The sequence below is a fragment of the Chinchilla lanigera genome, unplaced genomic scaffold, assembly GCF_000276665.1.
Source record: "Chinchilla lanigera isolate Chin_1 unplaced genomic scaffold, ChiLan1.0 scaffold00041, whole genome shotgun sequence".
Taxonomy (NCBI): Eukaryota; Metazoa; Chordata; class Mammalia; order Rodentia; family Chinchillidae; genus Chinchilla; species Chinchilla lanigera.
Genome location: NW_004955442.1, coordinates 11,830,700 through 11,849,048, shown reverse-complemented (window position 1 = coordinate 11,849,048; position 18,349 = coordinate 11,830,700).

Here is an 18,349-nt window from a genome sequence, read left to right as displayed (position 1 = left end):
GGAGATATTTAAGAGCTAAACAATGACAATAATTTAGTGAGATCCTGTCTCAAAGAAAAAGCAGTGCCTGGGAAGATGGTTCAGTGCTAAGGCCTTGGGTTCAATCCCCAGACACACACACACACACACACACACACACACACACACAAATGAACGAAAGAATGCAAGGACTGGATCTGTGTTCCTGAGGGCCCATGGAGGAGGACTGTCTCATCAAAGAAAACAGTTCTTTTAAATGTTGATGTGACAGTTAACTGATTGTGTCACTTTGAGTAAGGAACACCCAACTAAACTGCATCAGCATCGTTCTGAATGTGGCTGAGGGTATTTACTGAAGACAGAAGACCCACCCGGGAGTAGCTTGTCCCCTTATTGGTATAAAGGGAAACAAAGAAGGAAGGCTTGCTTCTGTGTCTTTGGAGCAGCTCCAGTCTTCACCTTCACCATGGATATCATCTCTGGGCTTCCAGCAATTTCAGACTTCCAGCACAGACCCTTCAGCTTTGTTGCAGACATTTTCGTCTCTTGATATGGACTCACATGGGACAGTACAGGAAGCTCCAGGCCTTCAACCTTCAACTGGATCCTTCAAATCTCCAGCACTCAGACTGCCCTTTCATGCTATTCTACAGCTGACTCTGCAGGTGGCCATTGTAAGCCAGCCTTGTAAATCCTTATATATTTACATGTCTTGCATTAAATCTGTTTCTCTGACGAGCACTGACTGATATAATTGGGTACACTAAAAACAGACCCTGAGAGGGATTCTTTTTAGATGATTGGGGTAGTGCTCACAAGAAAAGTAGCTGAGAGATATATAAAAAATAAAAAAGGTAAACAAGGATGTGGGTACAGCTGAGGTCTAGTCCTGATGCATCCCATAGAGAGAGGATGACCTGGTTCACCAGTAGCACCACAGAATTGGTCCTACCCAGAGGCAAGGGGTCCGGGGTTGCACAGCCACAGGCCATTGGCTGAGGTTTACATCCAGGATAGGGAAAACAGGCAGAACCGCTCAAATAAGGAGGTTTCCGTAAGAATCCACCACTCCAGCATCTGGAGCCACTCCCCTCCCACATAACAGGCATGCAGTAAAGAACTGATACCATCTGCTATGCTTCCTAAACATCATCTATTAATGCCCAGTTTCCTTTTTTTTTCTCTTGCAGCTGCATAAGTCTCTGCTTCTCCCTCTCATCCTACCTGGGTCCCTTTCTTAAAGGCAAAATCTCTTCATCCCTCCTCTCCACTTAAAGTCTGCCCACCCCCTTTTAAGCAGGACAGTCATTCTACACTGCTTCCCTTTGAATCTGTATCTACTCTCCTCAAAGCCTCCGAGATACTAAATCTTTAATATTTCATATCCTATCATCATTACCTCATGGGAAACATGTGGGCAGGATCAATGTTATTCTCAAAATTCTGCTTTGAATCTGCAAAAACACATGAGAAAATAGGCAGCAGCCACCCCAAGGTTTGCTGCACTTACTGGAAAAGCGGGACTTTGTGTTAGAGGAGCCACTTCAGCACCCAGGACAGCGGCGCGCCACTGGGTGCCCTCTCCTAGCTGGGATCAAATGAGCCAACCTTCTTATCTCCACTGCAAGTTTCTCAGGAGACTGACTGTTCATCCTCAAAGAGCCCCCGGTGACCCCAACTGTTTTTTTCCAGCTGATCATAGCCATATGTGAAAGAATGACAGGAGACAGGCAGTAAATCATGCTTTTTATTGCAATGTATTTAACTTCTCTTGCTTTGAGTATAACTGGCGTCATATTGGACTATTACTGACTTGAGTTTTGTGGCTACTGATGATCTTCAGAGGGCCTACTGTGTCTATCAGAGTAGGATCCTAATTCTATTCCTTGAGGGGCAATGAGAGGATACTGCAGTGTGGTCCTGAAACATTTTGGAGCCCTCTTGCTCACACACAAGACCAATCATACCTCTGATCCATCCTCACTGAGAGAATGACTCAGCAGGACAGAGCCCACTGTCCTATTTGACCTTCAGGGACAGTAATAAGGAATAATAGTGCCAAGTGCTTTTGGGGGCATTTATATATAAAATTGTTCCCAATCCTCCCCACAGTGTATGTGTACTCAACGTCAGTGTATGCTCAGCATTATTTTCCCACTAAATAGAGGTACAGAGCTGTTGAACAACTTGTCCAAGATCATCTAGGTAGTAAGTGTCAGGTCTAGAATTTGAACCCATACCATACAACTTCACGAACAATGTTCTTAACCATCATGATCTGCCGCAGTCATTAATCCATAGCAACAAATTATTCTGGAAGACCTACTGTGTGCTGTGTACCACTCAGATGTTGACATATGGTGAGGAGGAATGAACACGGTCCCCTCCTCTTAGTCTAGGGGGGGACTGATCTCATGGAGCACACATACAAATCACACAGATGGACAAACACATGCTTGAGGGGCACTTTGGAGGAGAATGTGCCCTGCTGAAGCCATCTCTGGTGTAAAAGTACTGACTCAGTCATCCCACTAGGTCAAGTAGGGCTCTCTGAGACAATGGAAAGCTGCACCTGTGTGATGAAAAGGATATTAGTGAAGATTTTAAGGCAGCATTGAAATGAAGCTGAAGTCACTGCTAAACTGGCAAGGAGAAGCCAGGCCAGGCAGTTGGAGTCTAACAGATCTCTGGGAGCAGATGCAAGGGCTGCTGCTTAGCAGAAATGCGGAATATCCATATTGGGCCAGGTGTTGATGCTGGTGTCTGGGAAATTTGAGAGTCCTCCTTAGAGACAGGTTGCATCATCAATTTTGGGCAACATGGCTTTGTGGATCCCAGAAAATTCTAGGGGTCATGGGAACATTCCCCTGGTGACCTGAAGGAACATGCTACTAGGGCGGCAAGAGTTCCATCTGCAGCATTTTCTGAATTTGTAGTGGTTCCTTTATGGGGCAGCTCATTGATTAGTATCTACGCTTGCTTATTGCTGTAGATTTCCTGGTTGAGGTGGGGTGGGGGACCCTAACTTTGGCTGCCACTGTGGCTCATTCAGTTTCTAACACAATGGTAGGCATATCCTAGATGCTCATTACCTTATTTGTTATAAATGTGAATGAACGGTTCGTAGGAGAGAAGAATAGAGTGCATTTTCCAGGCAAAGAGAACAGTGCAAGTCAAACAAAGGGATAGAAGAGAAAATTCCTTCAATAACTGTATTTCTGCAGAGATTTATTTCAGCAGGCATGTGTACGGGGGGGGAGGATGTGTGATTCCATTTCCTCCTTAGCCCTCTTGCCCCAGACTAGAAATCCACCAGGAGACCTTTGTCCAGACTGCTCCTTGTAGCCTCCCTGCTACCGCCTCATGCAGCCCATTCCTCATCCGTATTCTTTTCAGGACCTCCCTCCAGCCCAGCAATCTGTTTCTGTCCTTTAGAGAAGCTAACAGGACAAAAACAAATCACCATTCTTCAGCAAGGCATGCAGGGATCTTGGGGACCTGGCCGCCAGCTCCAAGAAGGACATGAGAACAGTGGGCAGTGCCAGGAATGCCAAATGAGTCTCATCTGCCTGGAAGAAATCATAACAGCCGCCAAGCATCCAGGAAGCTACAGGAGTCCCCTCCAGACCTCTGGGGCTTCAGTTCCAAAAAGCCACATGTCCACAGCTCTGATTACCTGGGGAAATTAAATAAAGAGAAATCTTCCCCTAGGGAGAGATGACAAAGCAGTGGCCTCTTTGGGAGGCCCAGAAGATGCAGAAAAGAGAGCTGTCCTTCAACCTGTAATTGCTACCTTTGGCCCCTACCTCTCCACTTCTGCGGGTCCCAGGCCCTCCCTGTTGCTCTCTTGTGTCAGGAGGAACTGGGACACAGGTTGGCTAAGTCCCACATCATGACATCCCCCAGCCACCTTTATCTCCCTGTCCCTCTAAGTTTACCATCGCTCAAAGATTGTGTGTACAATCTGATTCCTATACCCATCCTCCCGTTAGACTCTAATCATAACTCTCTTGGACAACTTTAAGCCCATGTGAACTCATGTGCTTGCTGGTGGCATCTCCTTTTCCAATTCATTTTGTACTCTGCAGCTAGCTGTGTCATCCCAGAGCTGAACCTGATGTCTTATCACCTAAGGGTGAAACATAGCCCTTAACAGAATTCTCCATGCCCTCTATGGTCTGATCTCCCAGGTCCCTACTGCCTTTCACACCTGCGCTAACCAGTATTGTGGCCATGCATCTCATGTGGCCTTTACTTTTAAGTTTAAATTAATTAAAATGAGAAATCCAGGTTTTTGGTTATAACAACCCTATTCCAAGTGTGTCATGGCCACTCAGAGCTCATGGCTAGTGTATGGTAGAGTGAAGACACAGTATAGGAAATTATTGTCATCCATAGAAATTTTGATTGGGCGGTACTGTTTCATAGATCATGAGCCCCCTCCCAAAATCGAGCTTGTGTCTATCCTTTGTACATATGTTCACTTCTCCAGCTAATGCTTTTGCTCATGGGCCAACCAGTACTGGAAACTCAATCCCTCCATCTGCCAACACATTTCTAAATTTTTAGGTCCCCTTTCAAGTCTTCCTTGATTTTCTAACTAGAAGTGACTTATCGTACCTTTAAACTTGCATAGCCCGTGATGCTTCTGATCTCACTTATAACTTCCCATTGTTAGATGTAGTTATCAGACCATAGTGCCAGTAACACGGACAATGTGCAATGAATTTGTTGAATGAATGAATGAATGAATGAATGAATGAATGGATGGATGAATGGCATTCTCTGTCTTGGATTATAAGCTCTAAATCCTGGTATATACTCATTATTTTTTTTTACCTACCTTGAATCAGGATATCTTCTAGGGAATGCAGTTTTTATGTTGTCTCTAAGCCTCTAGGCCTTACAATAGACCCCTTAAGTAAGAATTAATATGCCCATTTTATCAATGAGTAAAGTAAGTCTTGGAGACATTCAGCACCGAGCTCCTCAGTTGATCGAGAGCTGAGCTAGAATTCAAACCCAGACTTGAATGACTCTAAGCCTTTTACTTTTCCACAAGATAATGCTAGGCTGCCTTTCTTTAGAGAAGCATTCCTTCATTGTACTGTGAGGGAAAAAGCCTTTAGAAAATCTCCCACTCCTGTCCACACTTATGGTTTTGATTCCAAGCCCACTGGCACATCATCACCAATTTTTAAACTCTGAATTAAAAGCTCTCACTGAATGAATGGCTTAGCTCCAAACGCTTCCCACCTGGACTCTTAATTCTATGGAAATGACCATGCTGCTCACTTCACTCTGTGGCTATCACAGTTTTCAGCTCTGGTCAACATCCTGAACTCCCCCCTCACACATGTGCATGCATTTCCAGCCCCCAGGGTTGGACACTGGGTCTCCTCTTGGACACCTCTTGGACTTTCCCAACTGATTTACTGCTTGTATCTCAGAGATGTGTGTGTGTGTGTGTGTGTGTGTGTGTGTGTGTGTGTGTGTGTGTGGTGTCTTGAGGGGAAGTCTGTTCTCTACTGGAAAATGCAGAGAAAACTCATACCGTGTTTTTCAAGGTAGAAGATCCTCCAAATCCATACATACCAGAATAGTCTCCACTCTGCTTCTTTGTTCATGTCACGCTATCACTCTAAATATCCCCCTTTGAGAAGTGCCTGGTGACCCTGCCCTTCCTCATGGTCGCATGTCCCTGAGAACCCACCCTACACCACTAGCAAGAGGCCCACTTGCAGGGGGCATTTGTTGTTCATTCTTACTTCCAGTCTGATCTCTCATCTAGTCCATAACACACCCTAAGCTTCTTTGGACAGGAGCAAGCAGATGATAAGTGGAAGGAAGGAGGTGGGGAGAAGCCAGGTGAATCTACTGTTTATGTCAGCAGCGAAGGTAGACCTCTCCTATTTTACCTACGGGAAGTCAGTGGCTCAGAAAAGTAAACCTGCCTCTTGTGAGTCACCAGTAATGGTGAAACTTGTGCTTAACCTTAGATGTCCAGGCCTATTTCATCACTTTGCCTGTCCTCTCTCCACTAAAACTTGCTATCTTCCAGCTCTTGGCCGATTTAGACACAACTCTTCACTAGCAAGGACGCACTTCCCGAATTTACCTGTGCTTACTGCCAGGCACCTTGAGGGATGAGAGCCCTGTCTGTGCTTACTGGAGCTGTGGCCCCCTCTCCTTGCTGAGGGAAGCTGGGTGGGAACATCTCCCTCTAAGTCAGGGCATATGTCACCTTCGGGCAAAAGATGAGCTAATAGAATTGAGATGAATGTAATTGGCAGAAGGTCAGCAAGGGAGCCATGTGGGTCTGGAGCTTCCCGAAAAGGCCAGCATGTTTCTTGCTCCCCTGTCTCATGATTAGTATGCAGGTGAGGTGGTGGGCCTCTGCAGAGTAATTGGATCATCCGGAGATCGGCAATGCCTGGTGTATGTACAAAGCCTCAACAGTGATTAGATCCTGCCCGCTCATCTCAGCAAGCCTTGAAATTCTCCCCACTGTGAAAAACTAATTTTCTGTGGGAATTTATTAAATAAGAAATCTGCATGCCACTTTACCTTGTAAGTCAGGTCTGCAGAATACAAAGATTCTCCTCGACTTTGATGCTTATTTCCAACAGAGACCCCTCCATCACTTGGGGACAGGTGTTTAGGAGCTAGTTTTGTTTCAGGGCATATTTTTCACAGTATCTTCAAGGCAAGAAAGATGGGAAGACCCCTCACCAAAAGTTGTGAAGATAAAAAATTGTGAGTGAACAGATTGTGGGTGACAGTACATTCAGATCCTGGCCTGGTCTTTCTTCCTGTTCTGGGTGGAATTGCCCTGCCCCACAAAAAAACCTCATATGCTGAAGTCTTAATCCCTATTTTTTCAGAATGTAATTGTTTTTGGAGACAGGACTGTTAAAGAGGTAATGAAGATAAAATGAGTTCGTTAGGGTGGCTCTACTCCAATATGACGGGTGTCCCCATGAGGAGCACAGATTAGGACCCGGACTCACACACTGGGATGGCCACATGAAGACACAGGAAGAGAACAGCACTGACAGCAGAGAAGCAAGGCTCAGGAGGAAACAACCCTGCTGATGCTTGGATCTCAGTCTTCCAGCCTCCAGGATGGGGATGGGGGGAGGCACAGAAATTTCTACTATTGAAACCACCAGTCTGTGGTGCTTCATTATAGTAAATTAATGCACTCCTCAAACACCTTTTCCAGAAACCTTCCAAATTTCCCTGTTTGGAATTAATCGCTTTTCCTCCTGAAATGATAGATAGACAAATGTCTTCCCTGTGACAGCACCGACAGTGGGAAGTACTACCTGCACTGTAATATAATTCTCAGGGTGAGCCCAGGGAAGGAGGCTGACCATACGTACGTGCCTGTTTTTGCCATGCTTGGGGGTGGTGCTGCCCATGTGCCCTGTTTGTTTGTCTCTTAGCTGACACCTAGCACCTCACTGGTGTTTTCTTTGAAAGGAAGTGAGTTATAAGTGAAATCATATCCTCCCAAGTGCAGATGTTGCAATCCTAGCTTCCAGTGCCTCAGGCTGTGACTTTACTTGAGAATAGGGCCAAAGCAGCTATAATTCCATACGATGAGATTGGACTAGAGAAGGGGGATTCCAAATCTGGTATAATTACTTTCTATGTAAAGGAAACAAGATTGGACACAGACTATACCCAGGAAGAATGCCTGCAAAGCAAAGGCAGAGACTGGGGCAGGGCTTCTGTGAGGAATGCCAGTGCCTGCCAAGAAACCAGAGGTCAGGGCAGAGGTGTGGGCAGCTTTCATCACAGCCCACGAGAGGAGCCAGCCCTGCCAACACCTTGATATTGGACTTCAGCCTTCTGGACCTGTGAGACAACGCATTTCTGCCATTTAAGCACCACAATTTGGGCTTGTACTGCAGCAGCCCTAGCAGATAAACAGTAGTGGGAAGATTCTTGTTCGTGGGGTGCTCCCTGGCTTGGAGTCAGGACACCTGGGTGGTAGTTTGTGTCCCTTGTCCCCCAGATGGGTGTATGGCGGTGGGTTTCTGATGAAGTGGTCTCTGATATGGTAGGTGTGTGCAGGAAGTGTCCTGAAGAGGGTTTTGGATTAACACCTGTCAATTCAAATGTAGAGGGCTAGGCAGGGTGGGGACTCTGGTGTTTCAATTCCAAATCTCATGTTCTTTCAAGTGCATGAAGTCACCAAGTTCCTTTGTGGTGCTCTGGAGCCATTGCGGATCATAAAAGTCAGTCATCTGTAGAGTTTTCACTTTTTTCTTTTGAGGCGGAATCTTGCCAAATTCCTAAGTTGTCTAGGCTGGATTCTAACTTGATATCCTTCTGCCTCAGCCTCCTAGCATGGTGGGATTACAGATGGGCACTACTATGCCTGGAGGACAGGCAGGATTTGGGCAGGAGAAGAAAATGGGCCACAATGTCAGTTCAACAGAAGGGGAGCTTGGGAAGACTGAATAATTCCTCAGAACCACTCCCTGGGTCAGGGGGCAGATCTTTCCCCAAAGGTGTGGGTGTGGCCAGCAGCAAGGACAGTCTTTGCAGCTGGAGCTTCCCAAGAGCTAGTGACAGCCCAGGGCTGTGTTCGCTACACTCCCAGCAGCTGTGGGAGTGAATGGATGATTTCCTAATTCTGAGAGCTGTTTGAGTCCCTAGGGATGAGTTTACCCCTATGTGTAGTCATTTTGAGCAGCTCCTAGAAGCACCGGGTTTGGGGAAGGTCCATGCATTTAATGGCTACATCCTCTTAATTCCTTAAAATGTGAAAACTATCTGTAATCCCACCACCCTGGGAGGCTGAGGCAGAAGGATCCCAAGTTTGAGCCCAGCCTAGGCAACCTGGGAATTTGACAAGATTCTGCCTCAAAAGAAAAAAGTGAAAACTCTGCAGATGACTGACTTTTATGATCTGCAGTGGCTCCAGGGCACCACAAAGGGACTTGGTAACTTCATGTGATTGAAAGAACATGAGATTTGGAATTGAAACAGCAGAATGCCCACCTTGCCTAGCCCTCTACCTGTGACCTTGAGCCAGGATCTTCCAGGTTACAAAGCTTAGTCTCCCTATGTGTTGAGAAAAGGGATTAAACTACACACAGGGCCACACTGCTTCCTTCAGGGCACATGACACACTCCGATTCTACAATTCTTTGTGTGACAATGATCCTCATATCATATTTGGGGATCTGGGGCGACTATGAGAGTCTCTTCTGAGCCCCATGGGAACAAGACCTGGAACAGCAAGGAGGGTAGCAAGAGAGACTCCGAAGGCCTGGATGCTGGGTGATGGAGAGCAAGACAATGTGACTGAGTCTGGGCAGTGTTGGCAGAGGAGGGAAGGAACTGCGCAGGGTAGAACCATGGTCAGAGGAGGAGAGAGACTTACATGCATTTGCGCTTCCATCAGTGCCCCACTGTGTCCTCACCACAGGTGCCCATCTCCAGCTTCAAGCTGCTGGAATCTGCATCTCGGTATGAGAATTTCTCTTTTTGGAGCCTCCCAGTTGCTCTGTGTGCAGTGTGGGCTGGAAGTGCTGGCCAAGCATGTCCCCTGGGGAGCTCCCTGATCTCTGCTGACAGATGGCATCTGGTGTAAAAGCACGCATGTTCCTGCTCCTCCTCTGGGAGGACAATTCTGACACTGCTGTGGGGCTCCCCAGCAGGACTAAGCCCCAGTTACCCCATGGCAGTTTGCCTAATGATGCAAAATGTGTCTCTTTTCTGCCTCCCTTCCGTGCAATCATCTCCCCATTACAGCGCTGTGCTTGGGACTTTGGCTTGATTTCTGGTTGCAGGGGATCAACAACTGTCACTGACAGGCTTTGTGAGTACCTCGCCATTGGCAGACAAGAGTCCCACCTGCAGGTGGGTCTTCTAGGTCTTCCCATGGGTCACCCTGTTCTCTGCAGCTCCCCACTTGGCTCCATTCTATTTCCATTCTGCTTTGACTGCAGTTAACTTGGGTTCCAACTTTTCGCTGGGTGCTTGAGGAAGATCTGAAGCACTGAAGTCTGTGTTCTCTTGTTTTATTGCTTTTATAAAATTTTCATTATTTTTTAAAAAAATATTTATTTTTTATAACCTATTGTAAAGTTACTTTTATTTTTTTTCCAGGTTTTATTTTTATTAGTACATGTTTGCATGCAGCACAGGATTTCATTCCTTGTGGGGAGCTGGTACATGTACACAACACATCTGAGTTCTTTTTTCATCCCCTTTGCCTTCTCTCTCTTGCCCCTCCCAGTAGCATCTTCAGAGACCTCCAGTAGCAGCAGAAAGCAGGGCTTCCCTGGGGCCATACCCGTGCCTCTCCAGCCCTGCAGCCCTGAGGACATGTTTATTTTCTTCCCTAGGAAGAGGCTGGATAGCAGAGAAGCTGGCAGAGCTGAGCCTTCCGTGTGCAGCTGCTGCCTGAGTACTGAATCCCACCGAGGTCTTCTTTGAAGTTCTGGACCTGTCTGGCCTGGCTGTGCAGCTGTAATAGAATGCCATGCATGGGTGGTTTACAAACAATGGGAAAGTACTTCTTGCTATTCCGGAGGCTGGAAGTCCAAGGTCAAGGTGCTGGCAGATGCAATTCCTGGTGGTGGCCACCAGGCATAGATGTTAAGTCATAGACACCGGCTTCCTACTGTGTCTTCACACGGCAGTGGTGTGGTGGTGGTAGGCATAGGGCAGCTCTCTGGAGTTTCTCTAATAAGGTTGCTGGTACCCCTCCAAGAGGGCTTTGCCAATAATCTAATCATATCTTGAAGATCCCACCTTCTAATGCATCACTTTGGGGGGTAGGATTTCAGCATATGAATTCAGGGGGTACACAGACATTCAGACCAGAGCAGGCAAAGCATACTCCTAGGAGATCCTGGAAGCAGGAATGCCTTGGAAAATCTCTAAAGGAGGGACTCACCTGCTTCTTCCATAGTCTCCTTGCAGCCAAGTGCTATGAAGCATAGAGATTAGTGGGGTGGGAGTGGGGAATAAGTCTTCCAGTGCCAGATAGATATGAATTTTGTATCCGTCTCTGTGGTCTACTCTCTTTGTAGCTTTGGCAAAATTACTTAGCCTCTGTGTACCTTGGTTCTCTTATTCTGCTAATGGGCATGCTTACAATTACTTCTTAGGCTATTACAGTGAGTAAAGGAGGTAATACACATCATTTCCAGAAACAATGCTTAGTGGATAGTAGGTGCATAATAACAGCTAGCAGTTGTTTACATTTTGTATCTATTGAAGCAGCTACTCCTGGGAAGCAGCTGACCTGCCTGAAGCTAATGGGAGATTAAGGGTCTACCCTGAGAACAGTGTGGTTTGGGGAGACATTGGAGACATCAGTGACACTCCGTCTCCTCTCCCTGACACCTGTCCCCACCAAATCACAAATTTAGAGAAGGTAGATCCATCCAAGGTGAAGAATTCTCAGGACAAAGTTATTTTTCTGCTTGTGACCTCTTGTTCTTATACGGGGACTTAGTAGGTATCTGGCAAAACATCAGCCACAACCCAGATAAAAGTATAATTATTTCCTATTTGCTTGCTGGGGTTTTCAAATCAGTGCGGTAATTTAAGCATGACTCTTGGAAGCTTACAAAAAGATGTTATGATTAGTTTTATCTCCTTTGTTAAGAAAAAATAATTACAGTGAAATAATTAGAGGCGGCAGAGTTGACACGAGATTAGGAGAGCTAGCTTGGCAATGAAAGTGAAGTTCTAATGAGGAAAAGAATAACAAAGGGAAGAGTCTGTGGGGAAAGTGCCAGGAGCTTGTCCAGTTTTGGCCTCGGCACCAAAAGCAGAAGCGGGGGCAGGACAAGGGCTTAGTGGAGTGGCCAGCTTTGGAGTGGACATCACCAGTAAGGGGAAGCCATCTTGCTGGTGTCAGAACACCTAAGTCTAGGTTCAAACTTTAGCATTGCCCAGTGTGTGACCTCAGACAAGTCCCTTGACATTTCTGAGCTACATGTTGTGTTGGCCTCTCTTCTTTTGTCTAGAAATTAACCTCATGGAGATATGATGAGGATGACTTGAGAGAGACTGGGCTTAATAAGTGGGAAGTCACCCAGAGGGGCTCAGCCACCATCTTGTTCATCTCTCAGATATTTGTTGTCATTCACATATGTCCTCCTGTACCCCTCCCCATGATGTGTGAGGTGGTTGGAACTTACATGAGTTCTTGCTCATGAGGAACAACACTTTAAATCAGCAATGGTGAACCTATGGCATGTGTACCACAGTGGGCTATTTGTATCATTGAAAGCTGTAAGACGTTCACAGTCACGGGTCTAAATCTCCTGGCAACTCAGTGAAAACACCAAGGATTCTGTACCTGACCTTTGTCAATAGCCCAATGAAAGAGAAAATAACACCTAACATGTGCTAACATGTACTATGTGCAAGACACCACGCTAAGCCCTTTGCTTATAGTAACTTAATCTCTTTAATCAACCCTAAGGGACAGATAAGGTAGGTTCTGTAACTCTTATTCTATTTAGGAAGAAATGTGGGTTCAGAGGTGGTAAGGAACTTGGTCCAGCCACACAGCTTGCAATTGAAGGGTCTGTTTAATTCAGAGGTGGAGCCATTAACTCCCAACATTAGTGACATTCTTTTCAGACTTTTGAACTGTTGTCTTCTTATTTGATAATGGTGGTCAGGAGCAAAGAAAGTTGAGGCTCTGAAATCCAAGAAAAATGTGAAATATTTTCTACATTCTGGGTTAGCCATGCCTGCAAGATATTTTTCTACATGTATTAGTTATTTACTACTGTATAACAAATGATTCTTAAACTTGATAGTTTCAAATAACAAATACAGACTATCCCACAATTTTTGTGGGTCAGGAATCAGAAAGTGGTTTATCTTGGTGTCCCTAGACAAGGTCTCTCATGAGGATGCTATCAAGCTGTGAGTCACAGTGGCAGTCTCATCTGAAAATTGACTAAGGTTAGAGAATCCACTTGTAAGTTCATTTTTTCGGCTCCTGATAGGCTTCAGATGTTTCTAAATTCACTTACATAGTTCTCTCTATAGACTACTAGAGTGTACTTACACCATAGTACACTATAGCAGTTGAGAAAGAGAGGGAGGAGAGAGAGAGAGGGAAGGAGGGAAGGAGAAAGAGAGAGAGAGACAGAGAGACAGAGAGAGACAGAGAGACAGAGACAGAGAGACAGAGAGAGATAGAGAGAGAAATCAGCCAGCCAAAGGTTGCTCAAGTCAGAAGCCACAGTCTTTTTTATAACCTAACATTGCAAGTGATATATCATTATTTTTGCTGTATTCTGTTCATTAAATGAGTCATTAGGTTGAGTTCATGCTTAAGGGAAGGTGTTCACATGGGCATTGGGAACCAGGGCATAAAGATCAGTGAGGAACATTTAGAGGCTGCTCACTGCACCATCTTCTATGGCCTTTTGTTTCTTTTGAGCATCTAGACTGTAGATGGACTATTTTATTGAATCCTCTGACAGGTCACAAATCCCAAGAGGACAGGATCATCACTGGTTTAGCTTGTATCTCCTTCTCATCCATTTTCCTCCACAAGCTTCTATAGGGTCAAATGATTCAACTGACTGTCACTCCCTTTCCAGAGTTGAGGGATCTAGAGATGGCTGAGGTATTCTAGAGACTGAAATTTCATCCGGTATCTGTCCTTTAATAATGTCCATGTAACAATTCAACAGACCATTCAGTGCCTACTTGTTCTTAGGAGCTATGGAGAGAGAGTGAATGAGGATGCTGACATCAAGGTCCCTGCCTGCATGGTGCTCATGGTCTAGTGTGGAAGAAGGACCATAAAATATGAACAGTATAACTTGGATTGTCCTGAATAGTATAAAAATTTTAAAAGATGATATGATAGAGCATAATGGGGAGGGCCTGCTTTGAATAGGTAATTAGAGTTTTTAGAAGACAATATGACAAATGGCCATCATAAACTGAATCAAAAAATATTATCAAATTAAAGTTCATGATGTCAATATTAAGGGTACTCCTGAGCATTGTGCAGTGCACTGCCCTGTGGAGTGCACACAGCATTCTTGACAACAGTTGTCTAACTCATCTCTAAAGCCTCCACAAAAGCTAGGAATGCCTCTCCCCTGGTAGGTGTGAGATTGGATTGTGCAGAGTCATACAGACCATGTAAAGGTTTTAAGCTTTCTCTCAAGTACAAATGGAAGGCATTGGATAACTTCAAACAGGAAACCATGCCTGAAAATCCATTCAGTGTCTAAGGTGACTTCTGACACTTTGACAACCAGCACAGCTGAAAGGAACACTTCTCCCCACCACCCTATTGGGCTAGATGGCTTTTCCCAGAGCAGCCCTGCTTGTTATGAATTGTCCCCATCTCACTGGCCAAATGCTGCACATTACTAAACATCTCTCTCTCTTTCTCTCCCTCTCCTTTCTCTTCTTCCTGTTCCCATCTCTTCATTCATAAGGAGAAGTGCCAAGAAGCATCTTAGGGCAGAGGCCTTGACTTGCCCTCTTGTCCTATGCTCTTGTGGGGCTGAGCGCACAGCCCACATATTTTCTACTGTTAGTAGGGGGCACCGGGCTCCATTCCCCAGGGACAACAGAGCCCAGAAGGAATTTCCAAGAAACAAAAAGATGCTGCTGTCCCAGAAGAGAAAGCGAATTCTCATTCTCCACTTCTCCAAAACCCCACAAGTGGATGTCAGGTGAGAAAGTGCTGGGTTAGCACCAGCCCCAAAGCTAAGCTGCTTATCGCGTCCTCTGCGGCTGCAGCTTTATTAGCTTAACTTCTTTCCAAGGTGCAGCTTCTGGACTGAGCTGGGAGCAAGTGGGCAGTGACATCCTCTTAGCCACAAGAGAAGAATGATCTCACTGGCTGGGGAAGGAAGGCTTTGCACCCCCGGGGTGACTCTGCCTGGGATGTGACCCTCTGGCCTGCATTCCTCGCAGGGGACTTGTGCACACCCCACACCCTGGAGTGGCAGCCATGAGCTCAGATCCTGATGCGCTGCCCTTTCTCCCTTCGCTCTGCCTGCACAGCTCCACCTTCACCCACTTCACAGTCTGGAATTCTGGGCCAGTCTTCACCTTTGCCCCCGTGTTGCACAAGTGCTTAGTGGGCACCCATGGGTGCCAGGATGTCCTCCAGTCCCGGCACCTGCCCTGAGATTCCGGGCCTGGAGGAACAGCTTAATGAAGGGCTTGACTATTGTGTCATGTGTCTGTGCAATCATGGTGTCATTAATCATAATGGAGCAGATACCCCTCTTGTTGTTGCAGTACTAAGGCTTGAACTCCAAGGCCTTTGCACTTAGCTACGTCCCCAGCACTTTTTTACATGAGACAGGATCTCATTAAGTTGCTAAATTACCCAGGTTTGACTTGAACTTGTGATCCTCCTTCCTCAGCCTCCCAGAGTTCTGGCACTATAGGTGTGCTCCGCTGAGTCTGGCTTGGCCATCACCTTTGAAGCGAGCTCTTCCTGACCAGGTCTGCCCGAACTCCAGGCCTGCAGGGCAGAGGCAGCAGCCTGTGGTTCTCTCACCAGTGCTGTGTCTTTGTCTTTTTTCCCCAGTGCTGAACTGTGAGCAACTGGACCTCACAGACCTTGCTTCCTAGTTCAGTACAGCCTATTACCACGCCTGGCGGAGTGAAAGTGATCTGCTGAAATAGGCTAAGTGAAGGGATGGGCCCCAACATTTGTTCATTCAATGAAAGAGGAGTTACAGTGTAGCCACTAGGGCTGCATATTGGCAAAAGGTGTCCTCCATCCCTTTAAGGTGATGGCAGTAGGGGCTGGGGCTCTAGCTCAGGGGCACAGTGCCTTCCCGGCAAGTGCAGGGTCCTGAGTTCAATTCCCAGCACCAAAAAAAAAAAAAAAAAAAAAAGTGCAAAAGGTGATCACGATGAAGGGGCCTGGGTGGGATGCACTACAGGGATAGGTACAATAGGGCAGACAGGACCCTGGGCAGCTGCAACACAAGGGTCTGCCCAGCATCCCTTAGGCAGCTCAGAGAAGGAGGCTTTTCAGCTCCGATTTCAAGGACCAGTGGTTCTGCAGGAGCTCAGAAAGGGAGGGTGTGCCAAGCAGGACAGCAGGGGGTTCATATGAGCACAGGAGTCCAGCCCTGTGGCCCAGATGCTCTGCCTGTCTGGCAGGGGTCGTACAAACACCCTCACCAGTGCTGAGAACCTGGACAGCGTCAGCCTTCCCCAGTATCCTGAAGGTGCCTAGAGAAATGCCTGGTAGGTTTACTTTTCTCACTTAGATATATGGACAAAACGCAGAATGTCTGACACGTCATAAAAGGCTGGGCTGACCGTGTTCCCTGTGATAGCCCCACTAATGCCTTTTTCTTCAGTGTCGTTAGTAAAACCCCTCTAAAACATCCCAGATTGAACAATGATGTGGGCACCCGATTGACAGCCTAGAGCAAAGACCATACCTTCTTTCTAATTGAAGAAAAATGTATGTAATACAAATTAATCATTTAAAAGTCTTGCATTCTGTCATATTTAGTACATAAAACACCTGTATTTAGTTTCACAACCTTTTTTTACCCTAAGAAAACCCCATACCCACGAACAGCCCCGCCCTGACTGCCCTTCTCCCTGACTCCTGACAGCTGCCTGCCTGCTCCCTGTGTAGCCCTCTCCCTGCTGCACACAGGACCCAACAGAGCTCATTGTGGCAGAAAGCTGCCTCTGGCTCAGGCGATTTGCCACCCCCACCCCAACTCCCAACCCCACCTCTCCCATATTGTTTCTTTTTCTTTTTAAAAAAATTTAGCGTTCTCCTTACCCAGATTTCCATAAACTCCTCCAACTCCACAGTGTATTCACATGGAAATAAATGAGTTTAATTACTTAAAGTAAATTTGGAATTCAGGGGCGAACGCTCTCCGTTCGGCATGTGAGCCCAGCCACAGAAGGAGTGTAAAATATTCAGGCCGTTGAAAGATTACAACCACTGGGCTTGGCAGACGCCAGCATTTTGTCTGGCTGTGCTCCGAGCTGGTGGAAGAGATTGGCGTTTCCTTGTTCCCCAGCTCTAGTGAGGGACAGAGACCTCTCAGCCAGCTCTGTGGGTCCCCTCACCCTTTCCCAGAGGACTGCCCATGAGATCTCCAGTTGTTTCCACATTAACCTCTCTCCTCCAGGCTGGAGCGGCTGATAATCTCCCTCTGGGCCTCAGGCTGCATTTGAGTGATCAGAAGATCCCTAACCAGAGGGGAAATGGCTGCTAATGTAGTGGTAATAGGGAAGCTTACGGGAGACTTCCAAGGAAGGACATTTATAATTTAAATAAGAGAAATAATAAACTCTAAATGAACAAGAGAGAAGGAGAACGTCTGTGTAGCCAAGGGGTAGGAGAGAGGGATTCTGTAGGACCCTCAGAAGGAGGCTGTGTGGGCTCAGTGGGTGGGAAAGAAGCTGTGGGCTGCTGTTGGCCACAGGGTCTTAGTTTTAGCCTCAGCTCAAGCAAGAAGGCAGGCAGTAAGACCGGATACAAAGCAGACGGCAGATGGTGAGGTCAGGGCTCATTTTAGCAAAGTCTTCTGCCACTTCCTGTAGGGAACCCCAGAGGCGCTCCTGGCTTCCCTCCTCCCAGAGCCACCCTAATAACTGTGTTATTCTCTCTTCCTTGTTCCTTACCTCATCTCACTGCTGAGATGTTGACTTCCTACCCCAGAGCAGACAGGATCCTGGGGGTCACTGTGCTAGAGAATGATGTCTGGTTGGTTGAAGAGCCTCTTTTGCAGAGACTGAGAGCTCAGTAATGACCAGAGCCTCCTCCAGCCTGAAGTGCTGTCAAGGACCTTGTCTTCTCTAGTCTGCCTTTCCAGGGACCTTCTCTTCCTCCCACCTTTGCTGTTCCAGCTGGAAGCCTGGAGCTGTCTGATCTCCATCAGCAGCTGGTCCTCTAGAACTTGCCTCTCCTCGGACTCTAGGTCCTCAGACCCATACCCTTGTGAAGACAAATGTCCATGAAGCTACAGCTCCCCTCTAGACCTTACAGCCTGCATACCAAGGTCCATGGTAGTGCTGTTCACAAGAGTCAAGAAGTAGAACCAGCACAGATGCCCATCATTGTGCAAATGGCTAAACGAAATGTTTTAGCAAACAAATCACGATGGGAGATTAGCCACCTTACAAGGGAAATGAAGTTCTCACCCATGGTACAACGTGGAAATATTGAAAACATCATACTAAGCAACAAGGCCCCATTTTGGGTGGTTCCGTTACAGAAAATGTTCTGCATAGGGAAGTCCTCAGAGATGGAAAGCGGGTGAGTGGTTAGCAGGGGTTGGGATGGGGCAGGCTGGGGTGGGGGTGATGACCAGGTTCTGGCTCTGACCACGGAGATGGCTGCACAACA